The sequence below is a fragment of the Chrysemys picta genome, chromosome 1 (assembly GCF_011386835.1).
Source record: "Chrysemys picta bellii isolate R12L10 chromosome 1, ASM1138683v2, whole genome shotgun sequence".
NCBI classification, from domain to species: Eukaryota; Metazoa; Chordata; order Testudines; family Emydidae; genus Chrysemys; species Chrysemys picta.
The window spans coordinates 236,707,046-236,729,772 of record NC_088791.1 but is presented as its reverse complement, the minus strand read 5'-3'; the positions used below and the strand labels follow the sequence as shown (position 1 = coordinate 236,729,772).

The 22,727-nt window shown below is 46.0% G+C and overlaps 1 protein-coding gene across 3 annotated transcripts in view; it reads left to right on the top strand.

The window, feature by feature from the left end:
- CRACDL (CRACD like) overlaps positions 1–22,727 on the top strand; it is a 94,388-nt gene that overhangs the window by 25,124 nt on the left and 46,537 nt on the right. For 2 of the 3 annotated variants that reach the window (XM_042840802.2, XM_024104425.3), the window contains exon 1: positions 4,803–5,096. The exons of the other annotated variant lie outside the window; for it this stretch is intronic. The gene's annotated coding sequence lies outside the window, so the exon portion shown is untranslated. Of the gene's footprint in view, positions 1–4,802; positions 5,097–22,727 lie in introns of those variants that run through there. 3 annotated transcript variants of the gene reach the window in all.

Here is a 22,727-nt window from a genome sequence, read left to right as displayed (position 1 = left end):
AAGATGTGTCCCTATGGGTGCTCCACAACCCACCCTCCCTCCACTTCAGAGTTCTCACCAAGGGGTTGTGCGGTGAGAAGGAACTCAGGGTGGTTCACCCGTGTAGCGTTAGTTAACCTTGAGACAGACCACTAAGAGTGTCTGAGGGAGGGAGCATGTGTGGGCCTAAAAATCTGCTACCTAAAATCTCCGGTTAGAGGTGCCTGGGCACCTACAATGGAGCACCCATAGAGACACAACTCAAAGAACCATCGTTACTGCACAAGGTGAGTAATTTCCTCCTCTTCTCCTCTCATAATTATTCAGTACATTTGGCAAGATTCTCAGCTGGTGTAAATTAGAGTCAATGGAGCTATGCCAATTTACACCAGAGTCTGATCTTACACATTATTTTTAATAAGAGCACTGGTTTTCCCCATTCCACCTTGTCTCTTCCCCCTCCCTCTCTTTAACTCAAGTCGTGAACATAGAAAATATTCTGATGGATGGAAAATAACAAATTATGACATCAGGTGAGTTTCCCCCTCCAAATCCTTTTGCTAATTTCTGTATAAATCACTTATTACTCAGTTGTTTTCATTGCTTTGCTGACAATTATCAGTTTTTATTCCATAAATCAATTTTTTTTTCTGTAGAAAAAAATGTTAAATTCCTTTTGGGTCTTTGTGGAATTTAGATTACATTTTAAGCCTGGTCTACACTACAGGGTTTTTTCAACAAAAGTTACGTCGACAAAGCGATATAATAAAAGTCAGTATTGCATGTTTGCACTATACTCCCTCTGTCGGCAGAGTGCATCCACACTTGGGGGCACTATCATCGACAGTGTGAGCAGTGCACTGTGGGTCCAGCTCAACACCTTCTGCCACTAGATCTTATGGGAAGGCGGAGCGGATTGCAGCAAATCTTAGAACTGGGCTCAATGTCCCATGATGCATTGTTTTCCATCCCAGCATTCCATGGGCTTTCAGCTTTCTTTCACGGCATTTTTCAACTGCCCTTGTTTGCTGTGCACCGCGGCATCTCTGTGAAGGAATGGATCCCGCATTGATCTCCTATGCTCTGATAACTGTCATTAGCACATCGCAGATGGCAGTGCAGTGAATCATGAAGTTCCTAACTGAAGAAGACTCCCAGTTGCCTGACATGCTGTGTGATATGGATAGGAGCAACTTTAGATTTCCTTTGGCATTCATGGAACAGCTGCACATGATGGATCATCGCTTTAGGGCTCGGGAAACAAGCACTGATTGGTGGGATTGTATTGTTATGCAGATCTGGGATGATAAGCAGTGGCTACAGAACTTTCAGATGCGGAAAGTCACTTTCCTGGAACTGTGTGCAGTGCTCACCCCAGCACTGCAGCTCAAAGACACCAGAGTCAGAGCTGCCCTATTGGTAGAGAAGCACATGGCAATTGCAGTATGGAAGCTGGTGACTCCAGACTGCTGCCATTTGGTCGTGAATCAGTTTGGATTCAGGAAGTCAACTGTTGGGGCTGCATTAACTCAAGTGTGCAGGGCAATTAATTAAACATATCCTGCTACGAAGGACCATGACTCTGGGAAACATGCGTGAAATCATGAATAGCTTTGCAGAAATTGGTTTCCCTAACTGTGAATCGGTGATAGATGGTACGCATATTCCAATTTTGGCACCAGACCACCTTGCGATGGAGTACATCAAATGGAAACGGTATTTCTCCATGGTGTTGCAGGCGCTTGTGGATCACCATGGGCATTTCACTGATATCAATGAGGGGTGGTCCAGGAAGGTGCATGATGCACGTATCTTCAGGAACACCAGACTGTACAGAAAGCTGCAAGTGGAGACTTTCTTTCTGGACCAGAAGATTACAGTGGGGGATGTTGAAATGCCCATAATGATCCTGGGAGACCCAGTGTACCCCTTAGAGCCATGGCTCATGAAACCGTACACGGGAAACGTGAATAGCAGTAAGGAACAGTTCCACAACAGGCTGAGTAGGTGCAGGATGACTGTGGAATGTGCCTTTGGCAGGTTAAAGGCATGCTGGCGATGCCTTTATGGCAGGTTAGACCTCAGTGAGGATAATATTCCCATGGTCATAGCCGCATATTGTACATTGCATAATATTTGTGAAGCTAAGAGTGAAAGGTTTGCTCAGAGGTGGAGTGCTGACCACCTGACTGCTGATTTTGAGCAGCCAGATATCAGGGCTATCAGAGGGGGGCAATTTGAATCATGGAGGCTTTGAGGCAACACTTTGAGAACCAGTAATGTGTATCCCTATGATTGGTGCTGCAATGTTACATTATATGTGAAATTTGGGGCCTTAAATTCCAGTAAGCAAATGATTAAACTGCTTTTGTATGTCTTGGTAAAGCCTGCTATCTCAATTTGTAGGACACAAATAAAGATTAGTTATTGTTAAGGCTGTGAATTTGTCACGGAGGTCACAGAAGTCACGGATTCTGTGACTTTCTGCAACCTCCATGAAATTCTGCAGCTGCAGCAGCCAGTGTGGCTGACCCTGGCTCTTGAACTTCTGAAGATTGTTGTACGTGGCTTGGAGGGTAGTAAGTTTGGCCACCCCGGCATATACCATTTTACTAGCTGTAACTTACATTTAAATAATTATTCAGCTGAGTAATGATTTTTTTTAAATGTTTGCATTTCTAAAACAATATACATTGTAAAATAATAATAATTTCAGTTGTTCTTTTACAGTGTGCACAAGCAATTTTTCAAATTTCCACAATAAGGCAGGAACAAATATTCATTTTTTTCGTTAGGCTAATGATCATTTATTCAATTTTGTTGCTTTGACCATCTTGTAGGTACTTTGTTAGTGAAACACAGAAACACTTATGAACAAGACTGTGACCATCTGCTGGTGGTGTCATAGCGCTAGTGTAGCATCATTGGGGGCGTTCAGGGGGCCTCTGCTTTTGGGCTATTCCTATCCTTTTTTCATTGTAAACTATACTTTACTACCTCCCCTCCCCAAAGTCAAATATCTTAAAGGCTAAAGTTTGAAACTGGATCTTTAGCATGTAAGTGGGGAGCATATGCTTTGCTAATTTTGAAAAGGAAAATTGTTTAAAATTAACAAAGTTACCAGTGTTTGAGAACCACACAAACTTTTCACTTGCACTTCCAGATACAAATGCATGCAAAATAAGATGAACACATTAAAAAAAACAAACAAGTTGAGAGCATAGCTGGAGTTTTTCAGACATAATCTGCACATCTCTGCCCCCCACCCTGCTAGCCCTCTCATACCCTTCACCAGAGTTTAACTGTGTGATTATTAGCTCACACATCTAGTTACGAATCTTCTATGCCACAGAATATGCTTATGCATCTAGAGAGACATTTGGCTCTGCTGCTCTAGCTGGGGAATGGGTTCTCATACTTGCCTCTCTCCTACCCAGCTAGGAAATGGCTTTCTTGCTCTGGTAAAGAAAGGGTTTGCTTCCAAGTCCAGACCAGGGATGGAGTCCCCAGTCTGTTCCTGGGCTTCCTTGATAGAGGCCTCCGTGTGGTTCTTAAAAATACCAGACCATTCCTCCAAGGCATACTCCTTAAAGTCCACATGCATGAAGGAGCAAATCAAGTATTCTCCTTCACAGGTGCAGAAGCTTAATCCTAGTCTATGGAACTAGTGCAGATCTCCTGTGAAATGAGAGAAATAGCTGGGTATGGTAATATGTAGGGCGGGTGGGAAAAGGTCTGGATAGGGCTGAAGAAATTGCTGTGTGAGGGCCATCCTCCTCACTGTGGATTTACTGTGTGAGGGCCCATGAGGCTACTCTAGCCATTGGGGGGGAGTATCCTTCACTGTGAAGATACCTTCTTCCTTTTTATATATTTGTGCAGTACACAGCTAGGTGGCTGGTTCAGGATTGGGGCGCAATTGTGAACTTCAAGGCATATGTGCTTCATAGAAGTCCTTTAGTAGGCCTTACAAGAAACATGCTGGTACATCTAGGAAAAAGGTAACTGTAGGGTTTTTTTCCTCTTTTCTTCATCTTCCTCTCATCTCTCCCCCCCCCCTTTTATTTGTTTTCAATACACACACACACACACACACACACACACACACACAGAAAATGAAATGCAAAATATAATAATACAGTGGTGAGATAATGGCTTTTAATATTTAAATGCATGAAATGCAAAAGTAAATGTTCTTGTGGCAACATTAATTTGCCTGCATTGCACGTATGCCGTATTCCAGAGTACAGCGTTTAGAGTTTTAGAATGCCTTTTAACATATTTTACAATGAGGGCTATTTGGGCCAATTTATTTAGCAATCGGAACCTTTACTTTTGTATTTCCTGATTTGTGTGTGTTTAACTTCACTAGCGCAACATTGCGTTAATGTTGCAGTCGCATGGAGGGGTGTGTGGGCTTTTGCATTTTCTATAACAAAGTAATTTGGCCACCATTTAGATTAGTGAAGCGAAAAATCTGATTATAGGGTTAAAATTTCCCCAACTTTTTCTGGCAAAGAAAACAGCAAATTCACCATAGATTTTTGCAAATGAGCTTAATGCTTTAATGAGTGGTTCCTTACTGTTACAGAGTGATTTTACTGTTGTTTGCACTGGATGTTTGTCTTTGCTGCTATCTTTTAAAAGTTCCATGATAACATTTTTCCCTTGAAGATCTCTGTGTGCATATTTATCTCCTGTATTTTCAAGGAAGTCATCAGAACCTAAGCTTCCTGGGCAACATCAAACTCAGCTAAGAATTCAGGTCAGGAACTCCCTCCCTGTTTCCTAGCAACTCTGGGATAGTGGTGCTTTCTCCTTTTGACTGAATTGTTCAGCGTCAGATATAGGGATCATTTGGTGCAGGGCTCAGGGCAGTGTTAATAACCCGTACTTTGGGAGAAGATCATTGGCATAGCATAGTGTCTGGTTGTTCCTGAGGTATATGTGTGTCGCCCAAGTCAAATGGAATCAAAACATCTTCAGAATCCTTTCGTATAAACTTAAAAGTGTTGTTTTTGTTAGTGCTTAGATGTTTGGCTAAGTGAGGGATTTCTCTTGTTACACCAGCAACGTTTTGTGTTAGACTGAATCTGGCAAAACAAGAACATATACAGGTAAGCAGTTAAAGTTCATGTTTGATTGCTTGAAGGTTAATTTCCTTGTGTTGTAAAGTGTTTCTTGGTTACTCAGCTGAACAACATTAAATTGTGCAATATTGCACTGCCTTTTTTACTTATTAAAGTTTCATCAGGTGGTAAGGAAAAATAGTTAGGTGGAAACATGAGCTGGCTCCCCACATTGCTTGCTGCTTCTGTTTTATGAAGTGCAGAAAACAACCTTTAAGCTGCTCTAGTTAATCTATTGTCGAATTTACTAATGAAAAATCCTTAAGTGATTGAGAGTTATTGTTGCCACGTCCTCACTGAAGTTGGCTATTATATATAGTAGCATGTTTACCGAATGAGAATTACTAGTTTTTCTAGCTAAGGGTTGTTTGCAGCCACTGGCATGCATTGCCTGTTGTATTTAAAAGCTTAAAGTATGTTGCTGCTTTTTATGTCTATCTTGCTCGTGTACAAGTGGAAACTTATTAGTAAAGGAAAACGGACGATGCACTGTTTTCAAAATACCTAGGAACTAAATTATTTTGCCCTTCTTGTGCTAGCATCCTTTCTTTTAAATTATTAATGTGCACTAAAGTCCATGAAATACATACCAGAACCCTTGTCCGTTGTTGATTGTTATGTGACTAGTCAGTTTTCTAAAGGACTGTTTCTCACAGAAAATCCTACTTTCACAAATCTGGAAACATATACCTCTAACTTTAGGCAGGTTAATTTTCTTTAGCGGCCTATACAGCTTGATCCGCAGCTGTTGTAAATTGGCATAGCGCCATTGATTTCAGTGGATGTATGCCGAGTTACACCAGCTGAGGACCTGGCCCTATATCTTTGGCGTATATGCCCTCAATATGTATTTGCAGTTCCTTTGCATGTGGGTTTATAATGATTTCCATACAATCTGAGCAATGGATATTGAAGACTGGAAATCTTTAACTTGCAACCAATTTTTAAATTTTGGTCTCTAATTTGGGATTCCTTAATCTGAGTGCCCAATTTGAGACGTGTGCCACCTGATTTTCAGATGCGCTAAGTTACCTACAGTCCCTCTTTGCTTTTGCAGGGACTTTTGGTGCTCAGCAGTTCTGAAAGCAGGCCCAAGAGGTCTCAAATGGGGCACCCAGAATAGTGGCCACTTTTGAAAATTTTGACCTGGATATCTAGATTCTGATCCCAGGGTCCCAAAACTTTCATTATCACTACAATACATACTGAAAAGTTTAAGCATGAATTCCTAAGGCATATAAAATAACTTTGTGTCTTTTTAAAAAAAATACTTTCACAGGGCCTATCTTTTGCCATGACTTTTCTGTGTGTGAGAACGTTGTTTACTGTAAAACAAACAAACAAACAACCCCATCCCAAGTATGTAACTTCACACCGATGTGCGTCTGTGTTTGGAGTGACCGAGAGGAGAGAGGGGGGAAAGCTAGCTGACTGCGTGCTTTAATACTTCTGCTGTGCTGCTCCAGTGACAGAATCTTCCAACCCTCGTCCTGTACAAGGGATGTGTCATTAACCTGCAAGTGACAAGTGGTAACAGGTGCTTCACCAGCATCACCAACATTCTGTGAGGGAAGCTAGTAACAAAAGAATCTTCATATGCTCCCATGCAGGGCTCTGGTGAAGCTGGCCTCCAGATGGTGCTCTGTTTCTCTGTTCTGTCATGATCTCTGTAGGCTCTCTCTTGGTGTAGTTCCCCCTTTTCCTTCAGATCACTTGTCCCTCTTGTGTAGTCACCTTGTGTAACCTGGGTGCCCCTGCACTCTTCATGACTCATTTAGTCCACTCCTTCTGATATCTCTTTAATGGCTAGATCCTCAAAGTCGTGCCGTCTCCAGGACCAATAGGCTTTTGGCTGACCGGTCATATTCTAGTGCCTGCTTTCTCTGATTGATGGCCATCTTTACTCAGTGGTGTCTCCATCCTTCTGGCTGCAACAGGTGTCCCCTCATTGGTAGCAGGGTTTTGATCCTTTGTCCCATCAGTGCCTGCACTGGACTGTTTTGGTACCCTGTGAACGGGTATTCCTGTGTGCCTAAAATGCTAACAAGGGATCTGACCTGCCTTGAATTCTTCCAAGGCAAATTGGAGTCTGTTGTCGGTGAATACAGGCTCTGGAATGCCATATCTCACAAAGTAGGCCTTCATTTTGCGAATTACTGACTTTCTTCTTATATAAGGAAGGGCATCGACCCCCCACAAGAATTTGACTAGTAATCCACTGTAATGAAATACTGCCTTTCCTTGAATATAAATAAGTCTGCTCCCACTCTTTCCCATGGTCAGGTGGCCAGCTCATGTGGAAACAGAGTCTCTTTCTGCTGGCAGTAATCACACGGCTGGTGGCATCACACCCTCCTATCAAGGAGTGAAGTTGTGTATTCATTCCTGGCCAGTAAACACCCTCTTGAGCCAATCTAAGACAGTTCTCAGTGCCCACGTGTGAGGCATGTATTTTTTGCATGACATCCGTACATAACAAGCAGGGACAACAGTTCTCTGTTTTCGAAATATGATTCCATCCTGCACGCGCAGCTCATTTTTAATTTGCAAATATGGTTCTGCTCCTATTGGTACTTGGCTTTTATCTTCTGGCCCCCTGGCTAGGATTGCTCTCTTGACTGCCTGTCCTTTTCCATAGCCTTGTCGATTTCCATCCCCCTCACTGCTGAAACCAGGAGAGAGTGCTGTGTGTTAATGGATTCAGTGTCCTGATCCCCTTCCCACACTCACTGATGCTGGGTATATATGTCCTGCTCAGGGGGTCCACTAACACCAGTGATCGTCCTGGACAGTCTGATCTCTACTTGGTAGCACAGGAGGCTCATCAACCTCTGCTGCAATCCATTGGGAGCACAAAGAGGATGGATTGGATGGATTGTCTAGGGGTTTGTGGGCTACAGAGCCATCCTTTGGGTAGGGCGAATCGGGGTGACCGCTCCAGGCCCCACACTTTGAGGGGCTCCTTGGGCTGGTGTGACTGGCCAACGCAGTCGGTCCCGGAAGAGACGAATCCATCACTTCTGTCACAGGTCCCGCATCTCCCTAGAGATGGCCCTGGTGGGCTGATTGGACTATTACTGGATGGCCATAGGTGTACTGATAGAATTGCTCCACTCCATATACCACAGCCAGAAGCTCTGTTTCCTTTTGGGCATATCCCCATTCAATCTCTGACAGGGCTGTGCTGGCATACGCAATTAGCTGCTCCTGCAAAACAGCTACACCCTGTCCTTTCTCAAGTGCATCACGCTGGCATGTCAGTAGCTCTCCTGGCTGGTAGTACATCAGAATAGAAGCCTCTTTATCCAGGCTTATGTGCCAAAATACATTCCTCACATCACACAAGACTGTAAAGATTCTGGCTTTGGAAAGTTCTGGAAAGATGTAATGAATTGTGGGCATTGGATATTGGCATCTTTTCAATGCCTGATTCAATGGCTTTGGGTCTGTGCAGATGTGTGATTTGCCTGATGGCTTCTTTACCACTACCATGCTGTTTACCCAGGCTGTACAGGCCTCTACAGATGCTATGATACCCCTGCTCTGCAGGTCCTTACTGGGTTACATAGCGTCACTGGAATTTTCCATAGTGCTAAGCGGACAGGTTCCATTGTGGGGTCTACTTCCAGTCATGGCTTTCCTTCAAGGCAGTGGTTCCCAAACTTTAACAACTTGTGAACCCCTTTCACTAAAATGTTGTGTCTCGTGAACCCCCTGCTAAAAATGAATATTTCCAGAGAGTTTCTCCTTTACCTGAGTATAAATTATAAAAGCATGATCTTGGAAATATAAAGTTTGTTTTTATGACATGCTTATTGCACACTATTTATTATTAATTATTTATCATTACAGTATTTTTATTACATTATGAAAATGGCAACACTCTTCCGAGATCTCACTTTCGTAGCTTGTATCACTTTGAATAAGCCTGTTATAAGACAAGGCTCCTATGTTTCATCAAGGAGTATCAGATGTGAAACAGCATGAAGGTATTTAAGAAGCCAACTCAAAGAGTTCCTCCTACACAAGCATTCAGGTCTTGAACAGTCCAGGCAAACAACGCACGTTACAACAAAGCTTAAACTTGTTCTTCATAATAATTTTAAAAACAATACTAGCTGCCTATTTAATTTTAAAAACAGCAAAAAATAGCCACCGCCCTTTCCATTTCTTATAAGGAGTCTTGAAGTTTAAATCTCCTCAGTGTGATAGATACGCTTGCTTTGATCTGCTTAGCTCTTGGAAGTCCAGGGGCTCCGGGCTGCTGCCCGAGATCTCTAGGGACAGCTCTGTCCGCCATTAGGGAATTTTTCGGTGAACCACTGCTTCAAGGCAACCACCACCTTTGAAAACATCCTCATCCGCTTTTAAAATTGTCCGTGTTGTCCATGGAACTCCTCTTTTTGCTTCTCACACAGCAGCTATAAAATTCTGACGCTACACCCTGATCAGATCCATGGCTTGTAAGTATGGCTATAGTCCTCAAAGAGGGGTTTGTGGTGCTTACCATCTGCATCTTCAGCAGGTACCATCTGTTATTTTTTGGGTTAGTGACTATGAGGTTCAATTTTCCCACCGGCGGCATTATGCTCTCCATTGTACATTATTAGATTGTGTGTTTGTAATGGGTGTTTGAGTCCAATTCATCCTGAGGAATCACAACTGTAGGAGGCCCCGCTATCCAACTGAAATCACACAGAGTGTTTCTCTATTAACATTGTTGCATGCACGGAGGTTAGTATTGTCTCTTGTTGCTTTCCTGTCCTGACAGTCTGAACCTGATAAGTTTTCAGACTCAAGGAGAGAGTCATGAGGTCATCACCACTGTCTGATGTGCCAATCCCCCCCTTGTACACATCTGACTGAGTCTTTCTGAGATCTTCCTCTGCACTCACTGCTAAAGTGGTTCAACTTGACACAGTCCTGGCAATGCTATCGTAATGTGGGGGCACTTCTCCATTACCTGCTCATGCTGTCTTCCATAGTAAATGCTGTCATAGTTCCAGGTAACTGCACCTGTATTTCCCCTCAGTAGTCCAGCAAGAGCACCCACTCTAGGCTGCCGGTTCCCCTGGTCATTGCCTCTCTCCCTCCTGACCGGGGTAGTTCCAGGCTGACCAATTTCCTGCATTCACTGTGCTATTCCCAACAAAAAACAGGCTGTCTAAGAGGGCTTCTTTTTGCCTTCTCTTCAAAGACCAGTAACAGTGTAATTGCCCACAGTTATAAGTTACCACACAGTTCTTTTTAACCAAACATAGTTGATTCTTGGGTGAAAGCATTACAGAAAAAACATATATGTAAGCAGAGTCAGGATGAGCTCTACCCTGACATCTGGTGGTGAATTATGGCGAGGGTGGAAAAGAACTCCAGGGGCTGATCTTGTTTGCATAGGCACACCCACTCGCCTGGCATGAAACCACAGCAACTCAAAGTGGTTACTTTGGCTGGTGTGGGATCCCCAGTTTCTCTGTTATTGGGGCAGGAAGAATAAAGTTTTGTTACCCTGATTCTGTGAATCAAGGCCAGTGGAACTGTTGTATGACAGAAGGACTGAGTGAGTCATTCACCATTACCTAAGTAGCATTTGCTTGTCAAGGGGCATGGGTTACAAAACCCAGTGAATTGAGAGAGGATGGGGACAGGTATTTGTACCTGATGGTGTGGACCCCTCCCCAAGGGGGTTGAAACACCAATTGCACTACCTCCTCTCTCCACTGTTGAATGTCAGAGCTAACTTTGATTCCCTTAGGAGTCTAGTTACAGACTGCTGAGCTGAGTTCGCTTTGGGCCAATAGTGCACCAGCACTGGGGCTCCCCTACTACTAGCTGAAATCACTAAGAGCTGAAATCACAAAAGAGCTAAAGCTATTTAAGAGCTGAGATCACTGAGGCTGTGTTAACTAGTGGGGGAGCCTGAAGCTATAGCTAAGCTAACTTAGCTTAGCGGGGAGTGAGCGGAGCGGAGCGGCTCACAGGTCGGTGAGCGGAGCGGCTGGAGGAGCAGCTAGCAGAGCAGAGCAGAGCCTTGTGGGAGCGGCCCAAGGGACGGCTGGAGTGGAGCGGAGCGGTGCGGCTCACAGGTCGGTGAGCGGAGCGGTGCAGCTCACAGGTCGCGGAGCGGAGCGGTGCAGCTCACAGGTCGCGGAGCGGAGCGGCTCACAGGTCGGTGAGCGGAGCGGCTCACAGGTCGGTGAGCGGAGCGGAGCGGCTGCCAGAGCAGTTCGTGGGACTGCGGGTGGAGTGGAGCAGTTCGTGGTGAAGGCTGCAGTGGAACCCCACGGAGAAGCAGCCGGTTGGCCTCGGATCATGTAAGGTGCCCCTTAACACCCTGCTCATCCCCCCCCCCCTTGAACTCTGGGGCTGCACTGATCATGGACAGAGACTTTGGGGGGTTGTCGGACTTTTGGGACTTTTGTAATTCTTGGGTTGCTGGACCCAAGAGACTTTGGGATTGGTGGACTTTTGGGACTTTGGTGATTCTTGGGTCGCTGGTTTCAAGAACCAACGGGAGAGGACACGGCCCAATTTGCTGGGGTGGGTCTTCGCTCATGGTTTGGTCTAAAAACTCTAGTTGTGGTGTTTTTTCCATTTAATGCTGATGTTGTTTACCTCATGTTATTAAACATTTTCTGTTACACTCAGACTCCGTGCTTGCGAGAGGGGAAGTATTGCCTCTTAGAGGTGCCCAGGGGGTGGTATGTAATTGTCCCAGGTCACTGGGTGGGGGCTCGAGCCGGTTTTGCATTGCGTTATTGAAACGGAACCCCTAGATACAGAACCCGGCCCTTGTTGCTGCCAACTTAGATGGGCAGAAGGGTTACATTTTTGGGGGCTCGTCCGGGATCCCCTGGGTCAGTACCCCTCGCAAGCACCTGTTGAGTGTTCCCCTGCATTGGGAAACAATTGTGGTTATATTTTGAGGAAATTACTGTTTGTATAATGGCTAATATGTCGGGTTTGTTGGGCCCCGGCCCTGCAGCCTCTAGCTCAGGGGCCACAGCCTCAGCCAATGATTGGACAAAAGCACTGGGGCAAATATTGGAAAAGGTTGTGTTGTCCCATGCTAGGTCAAACTCTTGTCGTGAGTTAAGGTTAGTTGCTGGGGCAGAGGAGTTCGAACCCTGGTTGGAGCATACCACTGAAATGCTGCAGGAGTGGGCCGTACCTGATGCAGAAAAGCGAAGATGTCTGATAGAGAGCCTTAGTGGCCCAGCATTAGATGTGATTCGCACCCTGAAGCTCATTGACCCTGGGGTCAGTGTGAAGGACTGCCTAGAGGCCCTTGATCATACCTTTGGGAGTGTAGAGGGCCCTGAAGACAGTTACTGTAAGTTCCTTAATTCCCGACAGCAAATTGGCGAGAAGATTTCAGCCTATATACAGAGGCTGGAAAGACTGCTTCAGAGAGCTGTCATGAGGGGTGCAGTGACTGCTGAACAGATGGATCGGACCAGACTGGCTCAAATTGTAAGAGGAGCTCAATATCGGAACTCGATTCTACTCCATCTCCGGCTAAGAGAACGACGGGAACATCCCCCAAGTTATTCCCAGCTGATAAAGGAGGTCAGAGAAGAGGAAGAAAGGCAGGCTGCCAGCGAGTTTTGGGAAGCCCAAACATTGGAGCCAGCCGGCACAACACCACTGCAAATGGCCAGTGTACTGATGGTGAGCACCACAGAGGAACTTGCCCAACAAGTGCAGGTCCTGACAGAACGGATAGCTGAACTGCAAAGCACCATTGACCGAGCTAAGACTTCCGGGAATAAGGAGCCTCTGACCGTGGCGATGGAGAAGTCAGCATTTAGAGCCACCATCCCATCTGGGCGAAGAGGGAAAGGACAATTCTTCTGCTACCGATGTGGTCAGGATGGACACAGTGCTGCCAAGTGCCATAATGAAGAAAACCCCTCCTTAGTGTATGGAAAGCTGAGGATCAGTTGGGAGAGATCCGGTAGCTGCCAGAGAGTCCGGGGACGGGGACCACCCAGGCCTGCAGGATTTGAAGATTCCCCCAGAAAAGACTGTCCAGCTGGGATCCCCGCAGGACTGATAGGGCCTCGAGCAGAGGTCATGGTGAAGATTGAAGGGGTGGAGTGTAAAGCCGTGCTTGACACTGGATCTCAAGTGACTATTATATTTCAGTCATTCTACCAACAAATGCTTAGGCACCTGCCTATACAGCCACTGACTGGCGTTGGTCTGTGTGGCCTCAGCATGGATGAATACCCCTACCAAGGGTATGTCATAGTGCACCTGGAATTCCCAGAGGAGGTTGCTGGGGTAAGAGAAGAGGTGGACACAGCTGCATTAATATGCCCTGACCCTAAAGGGACCTCTGATGTGTCTGTGCTGATAGGGACCAACTCCAGTCTCTTCAAGGTGCTCGCGGATTACTGCAGACGACGGGCTGGGGACCAGTACCTGAATACCCTGATGATCCATACGCTTTGTGCTGAAGCCTATAGGAAGATTGAGGGTGCTAAAAAGGAGACATCTGAGCTACCGATTGGGGCGCTGAAGTACATGGGCACAACCCCGTTAGTAGTGCCTGCAAGGACGGAGCAAGAAGTGCTTGTCATGAGTACTCGGCTGAAAGGCAGTAAAGGGGCATTAGCAATGGTAGAGCAGCCGGTTGAAGGAGAGCTCCCGGAAGGAGTGCTGGTCCCCAGTGGAGTCATAACCCTACCTGCTGAAGCCCAGGAAAAGGTGACTATACTGATTGCTAATGAAACAAGTCGAGATGTTGTTGTGAAGCAAGGACAAAAGATAGCGGATCTCTTTGAGCCTGAATCAATTGTAAAACCCCCGTGTGAGACTCAAGTTCCGCCAATAGACCCTGCAAAGTTTGACTTTGGAGATTCACCGTTGTCCGAGGAGTGGAAAGATCGCCTGAGGAGGAAACTTTGTGAAAGATCCAAGGTGTTCTCATTGCATGAGTGGGATGTGGGATGTGCAAAAGGAGTAGAGCACAACATCAGACTACATGACTCTCGACCTTTCAGGGAGAGATCTAGGAGGATTGCCCTCTCCGAGATGGAAGATGTGCGACAACATCTTCAGGAGCTGGCTGCGAATGGCATCATTACAGAGTCCCGCAGCCCATATGCCTCACCCATTGTGGTGGTCCGTAAAAAGAATGGGAAAATCCGGATGTGTATTGACTACCGCACCCTAAACCGCCGTACTGTGGTTGACCAGTACACAATGCCTCGAGTCCAAGATGCCTTAGACTGTTTGCTGGGAAGCCAGTGGTTCTCTGTGTTGGATCTTCGGAGTGGATACTACCAGATCCCTCTGGGTGAAGCAGATAAGGAGAAGACAGCCTTCATCTGCCCATTAGGGTTTTATCAGTTTGAACGCATGCCCCAAGGGATCTCTGGAGCACCTGCCACATTTCAACGTCTTATGGAGAAAGTTGTGGGAGACATGAATTTACTGCAAGTGTTAGTTTATTTGGATGACCTGATAGTGTTTGGAAGAACCTTGGAGGAGCATGAAGAAAGACTTCTTAAAGTGCTTGATAGGTTAGAGGATTATGGTTTGAAGCTTTCAATTGACAAATGCCAGTTCTGCAGGACCTCAGTGAAGTATGTGGGTCACATCGTGTCCCAAGAGGGTGTGAGTACTGATCCCGATAAAATAGAAGCCCTCACTACATGGCCATGTCCAAGTAACTACAGAGAACTCAAGACCTTTCTTGGGTTTAGTGGCTACTATCGCAGATTTGTGAAAAACTATGCTACGATTGTAAAACCTCTGAATGATCTTACCAGGGGATACCAGTCCAGCAGGAACAAATCTAAGACCAAGAATAAGGGAAGGTCCCCAAAGCTTCCTGTGCAGAGACACTATGGCCCCTTCGAACCATTTGGGCCACGGTGGGATGAGAGATGTGAAAGGGCTTTTCGAGAAATCATTACTTGCCTAACTCATGCTCCAGTCCTAGTCTTTGCTGACCCAAGCAAGCCATTTATCCTGCATACTGATGCCAGTTTGGAGGGTCTGGGAGCAGTACTGTACCAGGAAGTGGAAGGAAGACGTAAACCTGTAGCCTTTGCCAGCCGAGGACTGTCTGATAGTGAAACTCGCTATCCCACCCACAAGCTGGAGTTCTTGGCCTTGAAATGGGCCATCACTGAGAAATTTCGAGACTACTTATATGGTGCTCAGTTCCAGGTGTGGACAGACAACAACCCACTGACCTATGTGTTAACAAGTGCTAAGCTGGATGCTACAGGGCAAAGATGGGTGGCCGCTTTGACTAGCTATGACTTCAGCATTCAATACCGATCAGGGAGAAGCAATGTAGATGCAGATGCATTGTCCAGGCGTCCACAGGCACCAGGAGTTGCTGTGATACCCACAGATGGAGTGAGGGCTATTTGCAGTGTGAGTCGCCGGGAGCCAGAGTCCCATGAGAGTCTTCATGGATGTGCTGCAGAAGCTTTGGGCCTGCCCCCTGAATGCGTGCCTTCTGCTTCAGTGAACTATATTGCGTTGGACCAATCTCCTTTGCCCATGCTCAATGCGGCTGACTGGCAGGAAGCCCAGCTGCAAGATATTGGCATTCGTGATACACTACTTGCCAAAAGGGAGGGGCGAAGCCCAGCTGTGGTTGTCCCACCTAACCCGGAGGGTAAACTACTATTGAGAGAATGGACCAAACTAAAACTGATTCAGGGAGTGCTACATCGAGTGACCACAGACCCTTTACAAAAGCAACGAGCACAGCTAGTGCTGCCAAAAGAGTACAGAGCCCTGGCCATGAGGGCCCTGCATGATGACTTTGGACATTTAGGGATGGAGAGGACCCTGGAACTTCTTCGTAGTAGATTCTATTGGCCTCGGATGGCTGAAGATGTTCGCAGGAAATGTGAGACCTGCGCTCGATGTGTTCAAAGGAAAACTCTGCCCACGAGGGCTGCATATCTCAAGAACATCACCAGCACCAAACCTTTGGAACTGGTATGCATCGATTTCTTGTCTTTAGAAGTAGACAAGAGGAATATTGGGAACATTCTAGTAGTGACTGACCATTATACACGATATGCGCAGGCATATCCCACGCGTGATCAGAGGGCCACCACGGTTGCTCGAGTACTGTGGGAGAAATATTTCTCAGTTTATGGATTTCCAGCCCGGATACACTCGGATCAGGGGCGGGACTTTGAGAGTCATCTTCTGAAGGAGGTGCTGAGGATAGCGGGAATTAAGAAGTCTAGAACAACGCCTTATCACCCGCAAGGTGATCCTCAGCCAGAGAGGTTCAACCGAACCCTATTAGATATGTTGGGGACTTTGCGACCAGAGCAGAAAGCAACCTGGAGCCAACATGTTGCATATCTGGTGCACGCCTACAATGCCACAAAGAATGATGCTACAGGAGTCACCCCATATCTCTTAATGTTTGGACGAGAACCAAGATTACCCATAGACCTGTGCTTTGGTGTATCAGAGGATGGAGATAGCTATGAAACTCATCAGCAATATGTATCCCGACTGAGAGAAAAGCTGCGGGATGCTTATCACTTAGCTACATCTGCGGCTCGGAAGAACGCCGACCGCAACAAACATCGATATGATGCTAGGGTACGTCTGCAAGAACTCCAGCCGGGGGACAGAGTTCTGCTGCGAAATTTGGGTATTGCTGGCAAACACAAGATAGCCGACAGATGGAAGGCAATACCTTACTTGGTGATGGAAAAGCTAGGAGACCTGCCGGTCTACAAGATCAAACCTGAAGAGGGTCCAGGGCAGACAAAGACAGTGCATAGAAACCTTTTGCTCCCTGTGGGGGAATTGGTAGGCACCCCGTATGAGATGGGCCACAACAGGGCAACTGGGCAGAACGAAGGTGCTGGACCAAAGCCGCCCTCCAACGTGGACAGCCAGCCCCCTGCAGCTAACCTACCCCCATGCAGCACATCTGAGAGTGAGTCTGAGGAGGAAGACACAACCATGGTGTACCCTGGGATGGAGACAAGATTTCAGTCTCGATCGGCTGAATCAACCGAGAGCTCCTCTTCTTCCACCCTAAACCCCATGGCAGAAGTATTTAGGCCCATTCCTGACACCCCTGAGCCACTGGTGGGACCCCCATGTGATGACACACCCAGGTTATTGGACAGTGGAGACATACAGGTGGAGGATGTCCTGGGCACCTTGGACCCTCCACTGTTAGAACTAGAAATGCAGGGGCCTATGCCAGTAGCCGAGGGACCCTCAAAGGAAACCTCTCCATCCATCGTTCAAGAGGCTGTCCCGCCCACCACGGCAACAGAGATTCTCAATAGACGAGACAGGGTAATAAGACCAGTAAAACGGTTGACTTATGATGCACCTGGGGTAACTAGTGAGGAACCAATATGTTTAGCACACAGGCTTGTGGAAGCTAGAGTGGGCTATCTGAGGCCCTTTGGAGGGAACCAGTGAGTTGTTATAATAGGGAGTGTGATTTGTCGGGACGACAAATTTTCGGCTGGGGGGAGGATGTAAGCAGAGTCAGGATGAGCTCTACCCTGACATCTGGTGGTGAATTATGGCGAGGGTGGAAAAGAACTCCAGGGGCTGATCTTGTTTGCATAGGCACACCCACTCGCCTGGCATGAAACCACAGCAACTCAAAGTGGTTACTTTGGCTGGTGTGGGATCCCCAGTTTCTCTGTTATTGGGGCAGGAAGAATAAAGTTTTGTTACCCTGATTCTGTGAATCAAGGCCAGTGGAACTGTTGTATGACAGAAGGACTGAGTGAGTCATTCACCATTACCTAAGTAGCATTTGCTTGTCAAGGGGCATGGGTTACAAAACCCAGTGAATTGAGAGAGGATGGGGACAGGTATTTGTACCTGATGGTGTGGCCCCCTCCCCAAGGGGGTTGAAACACCAATTGCACTACCTCCTCTCTCCACTGTTGAATGTCAGAGCTAACTTTGATTCCCTTAGGAGTCTAGTTACAGACTGCTGAGCTGAGTTCGCTTTGGGCCAATAGTGCACCAGCACTGGGGCTCCCCTACTACTAGCTGAAATCACTAAGAGCTGAAATCACAAAAGAGCTAAAGCTATTTAAGAGCTGAGATCACTGAGGCTGTGTTAACTAGTGGGGGAGCCTGAAGCTATAGCTAAGCTAACTTAGCTTAGCGGGGAGTGAGCGGAGCGGAGCGGCTCACAGGTCGGTGAGCGGAGCGGCTGGAGGAGCAGCTAGCAGAGCAGAGCAGAGCCTTGTGGGAGCGGCCCAAGGGACGGCTGGAGTGGAGCGGAGCGGTGCGGCTCACAGGTCGGTGAGCGGAGCGGTGCAGCTCACAGGTCGGTGAGCGGAGCGGAGCGGCTGCCAGAGCAGTTCGTGGGACTGCGGGTGGAGTGGAGCAGTTCGTGGTGAAGGCTGCAGTGGAACCCCACGGAGAAGCAGCCGGTTGGCCTCGGATCACGTAAGGTGCCCCTTAACACCCTGCTCACCCCCCCCCCCTTGAACTCTGGGGCTGCACTGATCATGGACAGAGACTTTGGGGGGTTGTCGGACTTTTGGGACTTTTGTAATTCTTGGGTTGCTGGACCCAAGAGACTTTGGGATTGGTGGACTTTTGGGACTTTGGTGATTCTTGGGTCGCTGGTTTCAAGAACCAACGGGAGAGGACACGGCCCAATTTGCTGGGGTGGGTCTTCGCTCATGGTTTGGTCTAAAAACTCTAGTTGTGGTGTTTTTTCCATTTAATGCTGATGTTGTTTACCTCATGTTATTAAACATTTTCTGTTACACTCAGACTCCGTGCTTGCGAGAGGGGAAGTATTGCCTCTTAGAGGTGCCCAGGGGGTGGTATGTAATTGTCCCAGGTCACTGGGTGGGGGCTCGAGCCGGTTTTGCATTGCGTTATTGAAACGGAACCCCTAGATACAGAACCCGGCCCTTGTTGCTGCCAACTTAGATGGGCAGAAGGGTTACATATAAAAACAATAAAAGAACCTACATGCATGCTAATAAGCTTACTAGAAATCAACCCAATACTAACAGGGTGTCTAGTAGGAGCAGTTCTTCAAAAACCCCACCCACGGGTTTTCCTGTGGTTCCAAGTTCATCACTCCTTTTGCTTAGACAAGAACACAGTTTTATGGGGCCTCAGAAGGCCAAAGTCCTTCCAAACTGTCCCTGATGATGGGGGTCTTCTGTGGACCAGAGGTCCTGTCCATTTGCTGGATCAAAAGAAGGTTATGAGCTATCTTAAACTCAGACTGTTAATTCAAAAGTCCTTTCTTTGTCTGTTGGTCCCTTGAGAACCCAGTTTGGGTCTCTGCACTGTCCTCATGTAACAGGTGATGTAACAAAAGGTCCCCCCCTCAGGGAAAAGTGTCAAAGGCTGAATTTGTAGATGGGGGTTTGCAATTGCCCTCTGCCCAGGAATCCCACTTCCCATATATTGTCCCTAAAGATCAGTCCTGTCTGCTACATTGTTCAACATAGTCTTTGAAGTTTGCAGTACTTCCCAGAATTGCATTACTCCACTCTTCCTCCTAAAGAAGTTCCATACAGTCCCACAGTGGTACATAAACACTTGTAATACAATGGACTGCTAAAATACTTCAAATCTCATTAGATTAATGAGGCTTAATTTAGTTGCTAAGGTTTGCCCAGGAAATTGCTATCTGTCACAAATGCATCTCGCTTTGGGGGATGGATCCCTGGCCACCTGCTCTACTTTGCTGTTGTCTCACTGCATGTCCTCCTAGGGTGTTATGCCTTCTCGAGCTTACATCCTTTCTCTTGAGGTTTCCATTCTCCACCCCACATCTAAACATCTGTCTAATGTGAGATCATTTTCCTGGAGCAGCCGCTCCCACAGGTAGTGATCCCAAGTACCACAGACTGTCCAGTCCTGAATCAGGGGGTCTGTCAAGTCCCAAAATTGCATGCAGCAGACAGTGTGTTTAAGGCAGTAACACAGGGGTCTATCTCTTCCCTTTCAGATTGGTCTCTATTGAGAATCCTGTGTTGCTCCAGAGTTTCAGGTCTGTGAACAGCTTGAACTCCTCCTTCCACTGGATCCATTGCTGGGCTAGGTTTGTGTCTGCAAAATCCAGGGCTCCTGGGGTTTTCACACAGAGTTCCATGGCTCACACTGCCAGCTGCTGAACTGCAGCGAACTCACAGCTCAGACATTACCACTGTGTTCCATTAGCAAAGAGTGAAGCTGAATGTAGGTTAAGTTGAACAAGTGGAAGTTTATTAAACTCCATGCACACTATGCACTGGTCTGTCTGTGTGGCTGAGTTGTTTCTACCCCACCTCCCCCTTTCCCTGTTTTCCTGCTGTTCTGTCCCCTCAATAACAGTCCCTCCAGGGAACTTGGGCCCTCTGACTCCAGTTCCACTGTTCGTGATACAGTTTCCATTTAAATTCTGAGTTCATATCCTTGATCTGCAGCAGAGACCGTATTTATTTTTCCAAATGCAGGGATAGGGAAAAGAATGATTGCCTGAAAAAAATTCTCTTTATTTCAAACATAAAATACAAATATAGTGAATAGCATAAACAGATATTAAGAATGAAAGGTTTGTATGTATATATAGAAAATGAGGAGTCTACCAGATCAACAGAAGCTGTTAGATTTGTGAAAAGCTCATAGTGCTTTTTTAATTAAACTGAGGAGCAAGATTAAGCACAGAAGGAGGAACATAGCAATGTAGCTTGATAGGAAGTGGTCAGAAAGTAGCCCTTCACACTGTCCACAAAATAAATCCTCTACTTTCATTTTGAAAAGGTTCTCCAATTTAGATCCTATTTTGCAGAGAGTGGCTGAAATCAATTTAGAGGTAATTGTGTGAATATGGCCTTGCATGCAAAATCTCTTGCTATTTTTCCTGAGCTAATGTTATCAGGTTGGCATCCATTCAGGATGGAGAAAGCAGAAAGACTCATGGAATGTAATCTCATCCACCTCCAACCTGGGCTCAGCAAAAGGAAGCTCACATTCAGTTGTGGGGAGGAGGGAAATGAAATAAAGTAGCAGTAATTCTCATTAAAAATCTCCTGCATGCACCCCTTTGGAGTGAGTCTAGTGCAAACTGTAAAGCAGGAGCCTTTTCAGCTTTGCATTTGGCCCATGGGTTTAGTGAAATGAGAGTGTGTGGAATGTGTTTACCGGATAATAGTTATTGTTAAGTAAGTAAACTCTGTTGCCTGGGGAGATCTCAGCAGTTGAGATTGCATTGGCAGTGGCAGCACTTCATGGATAGTGTTTGTGTATGTGGGGGAAGATGCTGGTTTGCAGCTGAAGATCTAGGAAGTGAATGTGATGAGGAGTAAAGAATGGTGGAGAAGGTGCCCACTCTCCCTGTGGAAACAACTTTTCCTCAGACTGCTGCTGCAGCAGCCATAGCCCACTTCCTTCTCACTGCTACCTGTTGCTAGGATGATTGAGGAGGACTGGTCCTGGTATTGGAAACATGGTTTCTTTTTACAAGTGCATCCAAGGTGACTCCAGGTTAGAGCATAATAGCAGCAGGTTCTGCAGAATGATGTGGTCTAGCATGAAGTAAAACAGGATGTGCTGCAGGTAGGGGGACAGTATTGGCATCTTGGATGAGCAGATACGAGAAATCAGCCTTCTCGTACTCTGTCTAGTATTAGATGTCAGGCTGGTATATCTTTCTATAGAGCCACAAAGGGTCGTCTAATAATTATACTATTTAACTCTGTGTATCCTCTAATCACCTCCTTTGTTTATAATAAGCAATGTTTGGACTATTTCTGCATTGTGCAGACATTTACTTAGACTGTTTTTACCTCCGTACTGTAGGAATTCCTGAGTAATCTGGTAAAGTGTGTCCACTTCTCTACTATGGCATGCACTTTTCCTCTTTATTTTGCAGTTTGCACTTTTAAATAAATTCTTGGCAAAACAACAGCAAGTAGCCCTGGGAGATAACTGGGCAATGCAGGAAGGTATTGCATGTGATTACAGTGAAATGTGAAAAGGTTTTGTTATTGTTAGTTCCTAATGGAGTTTAACAAAATCACTGATTGGATCACGTGTTATGTAGCTGGAAGCAAATAGTCAATGCAACATGGAAGGGCTCAGAATTGATGAAAATGTGCAGAATGTTATGAATAATGGGCTGGGTTCAAACCTGCTGTGTGCAGGTGCAATTCCTGTGAGTTCATTGGCTAATTTGGTTCACTGAGCTTTGTTAATAGCAGCTAAAACTCACTAAGGGCCTGATCCTGTGAAGTACAAAGCACTTCCTGCAAAGTGCCAAGCATCGTGAACTCCCAATGATCTCAACATTTCAGAGGATCAAGCCCTAAACCAGCTTAATTGATGTAGCCACTTGCAGTACTGTATAATACTGTGCAATTCTGCAGGGTTTCCTTTATTCTTTTCTTCACCTAGAAAGTATGTGTGTGTATGTATACAATATGTTATATTCATGGTTTCAAAATTAAAGGGAAGAGCAATATATGCTGTCTTGTGTGTTCTTTAATGAAGCCATTGAGACTCAATAACAATTTGACTTTCCACTCATTCTGAATAATAATAGGTCTTTAAACAATTGCTTTTGTAAAATAGTTTCAGGAATGTTAAATTCAAGAATAATTGCAGTTGCTGACTGTGGAGTTTAGATGT